This window comes from Oratosquilla oratoria, chromosome 15 (assembly GCF_046742065.1).
Source record: "Oratosquilla oratoria isolate Oo_2021 chromosome 15, ASM4674206v1, whole genome shotgun sequence".
Taxonomy (NCBI): domain Eukaryota; kingdom Metazoa; phylum Arthropoda; class Malacostraca; order Stomatopoda; family Squillidae; genus Oratosquilla; species Oratosquilla oratoria.
In genome coordinates this window covers 3561153-3573652 of record NC_134791.1, presented here as the reverse complement: position 1 = coordinate 3573652, position 12500 = coordinate 3561153, and the positions used below count along the sequence as shown (strand labels likewise).

The 12500-nt window shown below is 39.6% G+C and overlaps 1 protein-coding gene across 2 annotated transcripts in view; it reads left to right on the top strand.

The window, feature by feature from the left end:
* LOC143033249 (uncharacterized) overlaps positions 1-12500 on the top strand; it is a 483462-nt gene that overhangs the window by 56597 nt on the left and 414365 nt on the right. For both annotated transcript variants that reach the window (XM_076198461.1, XM_076198462.1), the window contains exon 2: positions 10452-10534. The gene's annotated coding sequence lies outside the window, so the exon portion shown is untranslated. The remainder of the gene's footprint in view (positions 1-10451; positions 10535-12500) is intronic.

The window sequence follows — 12500 nt, the reverse complement described above, 5'->3', positions numbered from 1 at the left end:
CTCGTGGGATTTTGTTCTTTATTAATTCCCATTGATCATACTTTAGTATGTTTGGTTCTAGCGTGTGTTAGATCATCTATGTATGGGAATCTGTATAATTCTAATACGTCATTACAAGTTATATTTATTCAATTTATTTATTTATTATTTTATTGTATTTTTACCTATTCTGTATACTAATTTACTTGTTTTATTGTTTGTTCGTTAATTTTATTTTTAATGTTATCATTGTTATTATACACACACACGCACAAACACACGCACACACACACACACACACACACACACACACACACACACACACATATATATATATACATACACTTATATATCGGTATATATAATTTTTTGTGAACATGACGTCTGTGTTCTTCTGCCACATATTATTCATTTTTTCTCTCTTCATTACTCGGAACACCACAGACGTCACCCCTCTCTCTCTCTTCGTTCTTCTCATGTTGACAAGTGTGTCTAGCGCCTCTATCCTCTTTTTACAAAGTATCAAGATGTGCCTTAATGGCTTAGTGTTCTATAATCTCTCTCTTTCTCTCCCTCTTCCTCTCACTTTTCCTCTCACTCTTTCTCGACCCCTCTCTCTCTCTCTCTCCCTCCTCCTCTCTCCCTCTCTCTCCCTCTTCCTCTCTCTCTCTCTCTCCCTCTTCCTCTCTCTCTCCTCTCTCTCTTCCTCACTCTTCCTCTCTCTCCCTCTTCCTCTCTCTCCCTCTTCCTCTCTTTCTCTCTCTCTCTCTCTCTCCCTCTCTCCCCCTCTTCCTCTCTCTCTCTCTCTCTCTCTCTCTCTCTTCCTTTTCCTCCCCCTCTCCCTTATCCTATCACACTTCCTCTCCCTCTTTCTCTCTTTCTCTCTCTCTCCCTCTTTCTCTCTTTCTCTCTCCCTCCCTCCCTCCCCCTCTTCCTCTCACTCTTCCTCTCCGTCTTCCCTCCCTCCTCCTCCCTCTTCCTCCCTCTCCCTCCCTCCCTCTCCCTCCCTCTGCCTCCCTCTGTACTTCTCTCCCACCTCTCTCTCCCTGTCTTTCCCACTGGGCAAGGCGTGTCCGTGGCCAAGAATCGAACCATAAACAGTTAGTGGTTGGACGAGTACTTTAACCACTCGACCATGGCGCACACATACTTTATCCCTACACACACACACGCACACACACACACGCACACACACACACGCACACACACACACACACACACACACACACACACGTACACACACACGTACACACACACGCACACACACACACACACACGCACACACACACACACACACACACACACACACACACGTACACACACACGTACACACATATGTACATACACACGCACACACACACACGTACACACACATACACACACACGTATACACACACACGTACACACGCACACATACACACACACGTATACACACACACGTACACACACACACAAGTACACACGTATGCACACACACGTATACACACACACACACACATACACACACCGAAGAAGAACGGGAAACCTGTTTGTTCAATCGACTGAGACGAAGAGGAGGAGGAGGAGGAAGAGAAGGAGGAACAGGTCCTTTCAGTAACCGCGGGCCGGACCAGATCCAGACCGCCGGACGACCGCCGGACGCTGGCGGGGCGGTGGCGGAGGCGGAGGCGGTTGGAGAGTCTGTAGTGGACAGAGCTGCTATGAATGACCGGAGGAGTCTTGTATTTTTCTCTTATTTATTTTTATTTTATTTTTCATTTATTTTATTTTCATTTTCACGTATTTATTACTTTATTTTTTTTATTTTTGTTTGTTTATTTGTCCATTTTTAATTTATTAATATATATATATATTTTTTTTCTTCGGTCGTTTGGTTAAACCACTCAATTCATATTTCACAAATCATCGGACAACCAAGGCGCTAAACACTTGCCTTGACCGATACATTCTGAAACGTGTAGCGTTATGTGTGTTGCCAACTGTACACCCAGATTTCGAAAGTTCGTCGACACTTACCTCCATCTGGATAGAAGCGCTGGAGCCAAAAGAGCAGCCAAATCCTTATTGTATGTTAACGTTGCAGAGATAAGCTGATAACGGGCTTTGCATCGAAAGATAAGGGAGAGAATACGCCAGGAGGCCGTTAGCTGCGAGCACTGCCGTCACCTTTGCCTAATGTGCTAGGACGTTTAGGACAGGATGAAGACATCTTCCAGAGAAAGAAAATAAGAAAAAAGGAGAAAGAAAGAAAATTGATGGAGAAGAAAATTAGTTAAAGAAAACGAGAAAAAATGGGAAGAAAAGAAAATTGATGGAAAAGAAAATTACTTAAAGAAAACGAGAAAAAATGGGAAGAAAAGAAAATGGGAAAAAGAAAATGGCAAGAAAAATAAAGATGAGAAGAAAAGAAGAAATGGGGAGAAAAAAATGAAAATTGGACGAAAAATGTGGGAAAGAAAATGGGAAGAAACGAATAAAAAATGGGAATAAAGTGTGAAGGAAGAAAATGGGAAAAAAAGGGAAAAGATGAGAATAAAGAAAACGAAATAGCTGTGAGGGTCACACACGTGTCAAGTGGCCATCTGCTAAATAGAAAAAAAAACAACGAAAGGAAAAATCAAGCGAAGTTAAGTATAAAGAAAACAAAACTTGTGAGGGTTGTGCTCTTGTTAAGTGGAGGTCATCTAAATATATATATGTATATATATATATATATATATAATATATATATATATGTGTGTGTGTGTGTGTGTGTGTGTGTGTGTGTGTGTGTTTGTACAACACTGAATACGTCCCAGTGAACAGATATATATATATTTTTATCAAGGCCCATAATACACTTTAATTCTAACTCATCAACATCGAGAGACTCGAGGAGGCCAACGTGGTACAGCTAAGGACTTGAACCTGCGCTAGCACGTGACAAGTGTTAGGGACTTAACCGATTGCGCCATCAAGAGAGATACAAGTTGAGCGCAACTTTTCTTATATATTTGTATGCTCGAGTTACACGTACACGAAATTTTGTGTTTAACCAATCTCCACTATGATTGAACAATTGGTAAGTATACGAACGCAGGAAAGTATGTGTGTGTGTTTATGTATGTGTATACATATATGTATATATATATATATATATATATATATGTATATATATTATATGTGTGTATATGTATATATATATATATATATATTTATATATATATATTTACACATGTATAATGTGTGTGTATGTATATATGTATGTATGATGAGAATAGAAATGTCATTATGGGATCATATGGCAAAGATTGAAAATGTAAAAAAATATTTATATAAAAAAAACGAAAAATCCTTTGAGGGTTGAGTACTACAGCGAGATTTCCTTCAGTGATTGTCACCCGCCAGGCTTTCTCTTCATCCCCAATCCTTCCCACGATCATCACTAGTTGAATAGAATTGAAGAGCCAAGTCTTCAATTGACAAGTGTTCAATCTCCACCCACGCTCACGGAAAAGGCACATCGGCCGTGACGTCACGCCTATCGCTCGCCTTATGATTGGTGGAAAGTTTTATGGGGGGGGCGGAGTCAAGACCACTTATTTAAGGCGTTATCAAACTGGGCTAATGTTCCTCCGATTGTTGGTGCAGATTTGCTGGAGGAAAATAACTTACCTCCAGCATATCAAATGACAAAATATATATAGTGATTTCACGGCGGAAAAAAGTATTGGAGGTTGACGGTACCGCCGATTAATCGGAGGTGGGTGGAAAAATAGCCCAGTGTGATATCCCCTTTTCTGCGTCATAGAACCTCCACACTTGAGGTCCCGGGGACGATGCACGGGCGGCTACGTTCTCGGAGAAGTTTGCAGGAGTGAAGTGGCAGAGTTTGGCGCAAATTTTGCGACTCGTGGGTGGTTTTAGGAATGAGCAAATTAACGATTGGTTTAGTCGTAGAGAATCGAACTCGGGACGTTGAAGAAAGTAGTCGAGCACGCTAACCACTGATCCATCAAATCGTTTTATTAATTAACAAATTTATATGATTCGTTTTATTAACTGTGATTCACAGTGTTCGTGGATCATGTGTTGGACCTGTGATCGACAGTTATTTCTCCTGATGTGGGTATTAATTACCTATTTATTATCATTTGATTTTTATTTATTTGTTTATTTTGTAAAAACCCGTAATAGAAACATACAGACGAGGAAATAGATGAATTGATAAATGAATAGATAAATAAAGTGAAGAAGATATCACTTAAGTGTGTGTGTGTGTGCACGTGTACGTGTGTGTATGCATGTACGAGAGTGTGCGTGTACATGTGTGTGTGCACGTGTACGTGTGTGTATGCGTGTACGAGTGTGTGTGTTCACGTGTGTGAATGTACGTGTACGCGTGTATGTGTGTGTGTGTGTGTGTGTGTGTTGTATGCATGGATGCCTTCACAGATGGTCCCACCGCATAAGATGGAGGGGGAGGTGGAGGAGTGGGGGAGGAAAGGGGGGGGAGGATGATATAGTAACCCCGACAGAAAAACATAGATTATAGAATATAGATCACGCACGCGCGCATACACAGACACGCGCACACACACATTCACACACACATATATATACACACGCACACACATGTATACATACACACACACAATCGTTCTAAGAAACATCATTTTTATTTACGTTGTTGATATAATTATTGGTGTAATAATTGTTTTAATATTACTGCAGAACTACAGAAAATAATCAAGAAAACTGTTTAATAAAAAGAAGGCTTTGAAGGAGGAAGAGGTGGAGGGGGAGGAGGAGGAGGTGGTGGTGTGAGAGGAAGGAGGAGGAGGAAGAAGACGACGGAAGGAGGAAGACGAAAGTGAGAAAAACGCCGATAAAGATCGCCAGAACTTCCTGCTCCAGCCGGGAGGAGTGGTCCAAGAAGCGCCGGAGGAGGAGGAGGTGGAGGAGGAAGAAGAGATGGAGGTGGGGGAGGGGGAGGGAGGAGGAAGACGAGATAAAGGAGGAGGAGGAAGTGGAGGAGATGGAGGAGGAGGTGGTGGAGGAAATGGAGGTGGAGGACGAGATGAGGAGGAGGAGGAGGAAGAAGAAGAGATGGAGGAGGAGGGGAGGAGGTGGAGATGGAGGACAAGATAAAGGAGGAGGAGTAGGAGGAAGTAGAGATGGAGGAGGAGGTGGAAGTGGGGGAAGAGAAGAAGGAGGAGGAGGAGTAGGTGGAGGAAAAGAGGAGGAGGAGGAGTAGGTGGAGGAAAAGAGGAGGAGGAGGAGGTCTGCACAGGCCTTCCCATTTTTCCAAACGAGGCGAAGTTGCTAAACCGTTATGCTGAACTTTGAGAGTCTCGAATTTTGTTTTACTTTGTCTTTTTATTTTTTTTCTAATTTAGTTTTATTAAATTCATTTTATTTATATATATTTTTGTCTTTGATTCACGAGTCTTTTTTTTTTTTTTGTAAAAGATAAAGTTTGTAAAACATTGTTCCGTGATTCTTAGATTATATTAAATTATTAATTTCATGCCTTCCCTTTCTTAAGTCAGTAAAATCAAGGAAAAATCTAGATTAGTTTTGCGGTTAGATTCTTCGCTTTGGTAATGTTTTCTAGATCCACACTGACCTCCATGTGGACAGTCTGCTCGTGCCAGAACATTTGCAAGCGATTTACAACATTTAATAAGAGCATCGATAAATAACTAACGTTATTTTGAATAACCAGGATGCGAAACGAGGTTAGAATGAATTAAGGAGATTTGTGTTTATTGGTACCACCCTCCTCGGAAATTTCGTTTAACAATTTAAATTTAATTTTATGTGGTTTACGTTTATTCTTACTTGTTTAACTTTTCGTTCTATCTTTGTTTTTATTTTGATATAACGAGCAACGGGCTGCGCCCGACCCCGCTTCGTGGGGGTTCGGACCTTCGGGCAAGCTCGCTTCGCTCGCAACCAATCAGTCGTCTCCGTTGCCGTGACGTCACCACCCTCTCAGCCAATCAGAGGCCAGAGGGGACGTGTCCCCTTGAGGGATTTCGGGTCCGATTTAGATCGATATCAATAGGAATTATTTTATTAGTATATAGATTTTATTCTATTTTTCTGTAAAAATATGTAAAATATGTTTTGATAAAACACCGTTTTATGTATTTATATTTATTCGAATTTGTTTTATTTATTTTTTGTTTTTAATTTTGATATAGCTTTATTTTCATTTGTTATTCAAAGAAATCGATGCAATATATAAAAGTCAATCCCATATGTAGGGTTCTCGTAGGTCACCATGTGGGCGTGGATTATGGGCGTGCCTTAGGGGATTATGGGCGTGTCATAGGATGGGTGTGTTTTAGGGACTGTGGGATTGTTACAGCGATGGGATTTGAGACTGAGGGAGTTGGGACGGGTTGAGGTTGGGAGGGAGTGGGAATGAGGGCTAGATGCCGTTTGGGGGGAAAGGGTGGGTGAGGAGTATTGGGGGAAGGTGGGTGAGGAGTATTGGGAAGAACAGTGGGTGAGGAGTATTGGGGGAAGGTGGGTGAGGAGTAGTGGGGGAAGGTTGGGTGAGGAGTATTGGGGGAAGGTGGGTAAGGAGTATTGGGGGGAATGTTGGTGAGGAGTATTGGGGAGAAGGGTGGGTGAGGAGTATTGGGGGAAATGTTGGGTGAGGAGTAGTGGGGGAAGGTAGGTGAGGGGTAGTGGGGAGAAGGGTGGGTAAGGAATAGTGGGGGGGAAGGTTGGGTGAGGAGTATTGGGGGAAAGTGTGGGTGACTAGTGGGGGAGAGTGGGTGAGGAGTAGTGGGGAGAAGGTTGGGTGAGGAGTAGTGGGGGAAGGTGGGTGAAGAGTATTGAGGGGGAAGGGTGATCTGTATGAAAATGAAAGAGGCTGGAGGGGTGGAGGTGGGTGAGGAAGGGGGGTGCTGTTGGGTGGCTGTAGGGATGGAAAGGGGGCTTGGGTGGCCTGACCTTGGGGCCTCAATAGGAAGGGATGGCAGAAGACAATATACGAATCTCTCTCTCTCTCTCTCTCTTTCCTTTCTCCCTTCTTTCTCTCTATCTGTCTATCTCTCTGTCTCTATCTCTCCTCTGTCTCATCTCTCTCTCTCCCTCTCTCTCTCTCCCTCTCTCTCTCTCCCTCTCTCCTCTCTCTTCTCTTCTCTCGCTCTCTATTTTTTCTCTCTCCCTTTCCCTCTCTCTCTCCCTCTCCTCTCTCCCCTTTCTCTCTATCTGTCTATCTGTCTCTCTCTCTCTCTCCTCTGTCTCATCTCTCTCTCTTCCTCTCTCCTCTCTTCTCTCGCTCTCTATTCTTTCTCTCCCCTTTTCTCTCTCTCTCCTTCTCCCTCCTTCCCTTTCTTTCCTATCTTTCTCTCTCTCTCTCTCTCTCTCTTTCTCTCTCTTTCTCTCTTTCTCTTTCTCTTTCTGTGTACCATGAGAGTTTTCGAGCATCGAACCCTCTCCCTTTCCCACGTGGGCCCAAGATCGATAACCCAAATACAACCGGTGCTTAGTACCTAGGGCAAAGGTGACGGCTTCGGCCGCAGCCAAACAACTGCCTCAAGATGGAGTCTGGGGAACATACGGATGAAGAAGAAAGCAAGAGACCATAAGGCCTCCACTAGGCAGAAGTTGTATTTCACCAGCGCATCTATCTTGACGGAACAGATGACCGTGGGAATGTCCTCACCCAGCATTATGGCGAAGAAAACGGGTTGTTGGCGAAGAAAACGGTGATTGGAGGCTTAGGCGGGAGCGCGTGCGTGCGTGCGTACGTGTGTGAATGCACGAGACATATGTACAATATGCACACGAGTGTACATACATACATACATGTAGATACATGGGCACGGGATGGAGGTATACATACACAGGTACATGTAAACACCCATTTACCCATACACTCACATACACACACACACACGCACACATGTACCCACACACACATACACACATATACCCACACAATGTACATTTATACACACATGTATCCATACACACACATATACACACACACACGCATACACACGCAGATACAAACACTAAAATCAGGCAGTTCACTTTTTTTTTTTTTCGTTCATTTTCGAAAAAGAAAAATTCTTGGATTTTTTTTCCAAACGAGGTAATTGTATTCCGGTGTGCTTTCAAGTTCCGGGGGGTGGGCGGTTAGGGGGGGTAAGGGTGTGGGGGCTTTTCTCCCTTCGCAGTTGATGTTAATTGCAAGTCATCGGATTCAAATTGCAGCTCCCGGGGCACGGCCTTATGTGGATCGTATTATAATTTCCTTGTTGTGATTTCATTTTCGAATAGTCTATTTCTTGTATTTTATATTCAATTGTATTTCTTTTTATCCAAGTGTTTTTGTATTTAGTTTTAGCTATATGTTTTTTTTTTTGTAATTGTGTTTTTGTATTTTGTATTTAATTTTGTTGTTGTCTTTATGGTATTTTTATTCTGTTGTGGTTTCTATTATATTTTAGTCTTATTTTGCAATTTTTGTTATTGTAGTTTATATTTTAGTGCCAGTTTAATTTTTTATGAAATTTTGCATTTTATTATATATATATATATATATATATATATATATATATATATATATATATATATATCATATATATATATATGTATATCATATAATATATATATATATATATATATATATATATATATATATTGTATTTTCGTTTGATTTAATTTGTATTATTTTGTATTCTATTTTAGTTGTATTTTCTTATCCTTTATTGTGACTCTTAATTTGTGGTGCTGTGTCTCGCTGCATTGCCTCTGACCCCGAAAGGTGTGGCGGTGGTCAGGGATGACCCTTCATCCACCGGGAGCTAAGACGGACAAGAAATGGATGTTGGATGAGTGTGGTGGAATGGATGAAATGTGGATGGATGTATGTAATACCTTTTAGTGTATGTATGCATGTATGTATCCTATTGTATGTGGTCGTAGGGGTATTTTTATCTATATTTGTTGTATTTTATATTCTATTTTATTTTGTGTATCTTTATTGTATATTTTATTTTGTTTATCTTTATTTTATTTTAATTTATCTTTGTTTTACTTTATTTTGTTTATATTTTTTATTTGATTTGATTTTGTTCATCTTTATTTTATTTTATTTTGTTTATCTTTATTTTATTTTGTTTTGTTTATCTTTATTTTATTTTATCTTATTTTGTTTATCTTTGTTTCATTTTATTTTGTTTTGTTTATCTTTGTTTCGTTTTATTTTATTTTGTTCATCTTTATTTTATTCTATATTATTTATCTTTATTTTATCTTATTTTATTTTATTTGTTTATGCATGAATGTGCATGTTATGTCAACCATTGCGGAAAGCAGATCACAGTATTCAGAACCATTGTGCTCTAAACGATCTATTTCTTTCTTTTTTCTTTTTCTTTCTTTTTTTCTTCTTTTTCTGTTTCCCTCCATTTAACTTTGGTTACAATCACCCGATTCTAATAGCGGCCATTTTGAAGTCATTTGCGCAAAGCGATGTTCTATTTTTACTTACATTTTTTCCGAGGTCTTCGTTTTTTTTCTTTAAGATTAACATCGGGGTAATGAAGAGGTCTGTGAATCACTTATGCGCGCGCGCACACACACACACACACACACACACACACACACACACACACACACACACACACACACACACAATTATAGTAATAGTGGTAACGGTAGTGGAAATGGTAATAGCTGTAATGATAATGTAAATATTAGTTACAATTTAAACCGGTTAAAGATGGAATATTCATCATTATCATCACCATCATCATCATTATCATCATCACCATCATCATCACCATCATCATCATCACCATCATCATCATCATCATCATCATCATCATCATCACCATCATCATTTAAATTAATCTATTTTACTGCTCAATGAATGCCATTATTATTTATTTTCCTTATATTGCTTTGAATTATGTTTATAAATCTTTTGAGGATGAACTTGATCCTTTCTTTTCTCATTTCGAGCCGTGTGGCGGGAGACGGGGCTGACCCGTCCTCCGCTAGGTACTGAGATGAGAAGGGGGCGTTCAACGCGTTATTTATATAAAATGGGAAGTGTTTTTCGGTTTGGCTACCCCGCTTATAAGGGGGAAAGACCCTCATGGCAGTTATAGTAATATTTATTTATTTTATATTAATTTTTTTTATCGATTTGTTTATCGCATGTTTGGCTACCCTCTTATAAGCGGGAAGGGGCATTTTGACATTTATAATATTTATTTCATTTCATTCATATATTTAATTTATTTTATTGCAGGTTTGGCTACCCTCTTTTAAGGGGGAAAGGGCCTTTTGGCATTTATAACCATATTTTTTTATTTTCTTATTTTTATTTATCTTTTTATTTTATATTTTTATTTATTTTATTTTTATTTATTTATTTTTATTTTATATTTTTATTTATTTTATTTTTATCTATTTATTTTATCTTATTTACTTAATTATTTGTTTATTTTTTGCAGATTTGAAGAAGCGGGGATCCCACATTTCGAGTGATGCGCGAGGAGCTTCGGGCTGTCAGTCTTCGTGTGGATTGCCATATAAGGTAAATACCCTCAAGAGACTAAATACGTCACTCTATACAAGAAGGGAGGCTTCCTCCTGTACTGAATTAAATCGTGTGACAATAACCAGAATCAAATCATTAAATATTTTCCTGCCGAAGGGAAGGGTTCCGGGTCTTCCCAGAAGAATAAAATCACCTGACGACATTATTATTATTACTGTTGTTATTATTGTTATAATTATTATTATTATTATTATTATTATTTTAGTTCGGGAATAATTAACTGTGCGATATTTGACCTTAATGAGTGGTTAGGAGTTAATTGAGATAGTTTGTGTATAACTAACATTATTGTGTGTGATTCCCCCATGGTTTTGGATCATGTGTTGAACTCGTGATCGTTAGCTATCTCCCTCCCGGATGAGAGCTCAGAGCTCATGTATGACCGATCTGTGTGGGTAATGCTGTGACCTCTCTCTCTCACACACACACACACACACACACACACACACACACACACACACACACACACACACACACACACACACACACACACACATACATACCTACACACACACACACAGACACACATACATACACACATACATACACACATAAATACATACACCTACACACACAGATATATCACACACATACACGCACGCAAACACATTACATACACACACATACATATACATACATATATCAGAAGCTAAGTATGATAATTTAATTTGGGGATAAGAGACAGGGATCCCACGAGCGTTGCTCCTCTCCTGTATATTACAATTAGATGAATACATTTAGGTAAATTATGTATATACATATACACACTCATGCTCATGCAATCATTTATACACACACACACACACACACACGTGTAGTAAAATTGGGCACGGCAGAAAGTTGTTATGATGGAGTGTAGTTTAGCAAAAAAAAAAAAAAACTGAAAATATGGAATGAGGGAATACGTGCATTTGTGCTCATCAATTCTGGATTTTTTTCATTTTGTTCGGAACCTTTTTTTTTGGGGGGGGGACTGTTTTTGCTATTGTTTCCGCTGGCCGAGTGGGTTAGAGCGTCGCTACTTGCGGCGGAGGTCGAGGTGATGGCCGTTCGAATCCTGCCACCGGCGAGTTGAGCCAAGTGTTGCATTGCACGTGTAACCATAGACATATATTCAATATAAATCTATAACCATATAAAAATACCACACCAGTCACATGCATAACACTCGTGTCTTGGTTCATAGACTTTTGGCGCCAAACTTACCAAAACATATAAATCAACACGTGACATCATGGTCACGCTCGCCCATGTAAAACAACAGAGCTGGGCGCGTTCCTAGGTGCGTTCCGCTTTAGTTCGGTTGCGGTTAGCGCTCCCAAACTAATAAAGCAATAAAGGTGCCGATATAGTATATGGCCTACGTTTTGGATGTGGCCTACGAAAGTTTTCTTTGCTATAGTATGTGACCTACCGTACTTTTATTTCGGTATGAAGCTGTCTCCTAAGCTTTAATAGCTTGGGAGTACTAACAGCGGGCAAAGTAAAGCGGAACGCACATAAGAACGCACCGAGGAACGCGCCCAGCTCTGGAAAACAATGTCATTACATGTCTCGCCAGACACACATTAAGCATTCACATACCAAACAGAAGGCTCGATCAATACTGGGGAACCATACAACACGTCAAGACACATTTACTAATACTAAGTCAGAATCACTTAGACCATTGTTTCTCAACCTTAGGGTTCGAACCCGGAACCCTAAGGTTCCGCAAAAGGTCCCTAAGGGTTCCGTGAGAACAGGTGAAATAAGCTAATGGACTTTTGATTTTCTATTTAATTTCATATACGTAATATAATTAAACACGCACGACATATTCTTGGTTATTGTAATAATGTAATATAGACATCATCCTATCTAACCTATTATTACGATGAAAATAAAATGAGATTTTTTTTTTTTTTTTTTTTTTTTTTTTTTTTTTTTTTTTTTTTTTTTT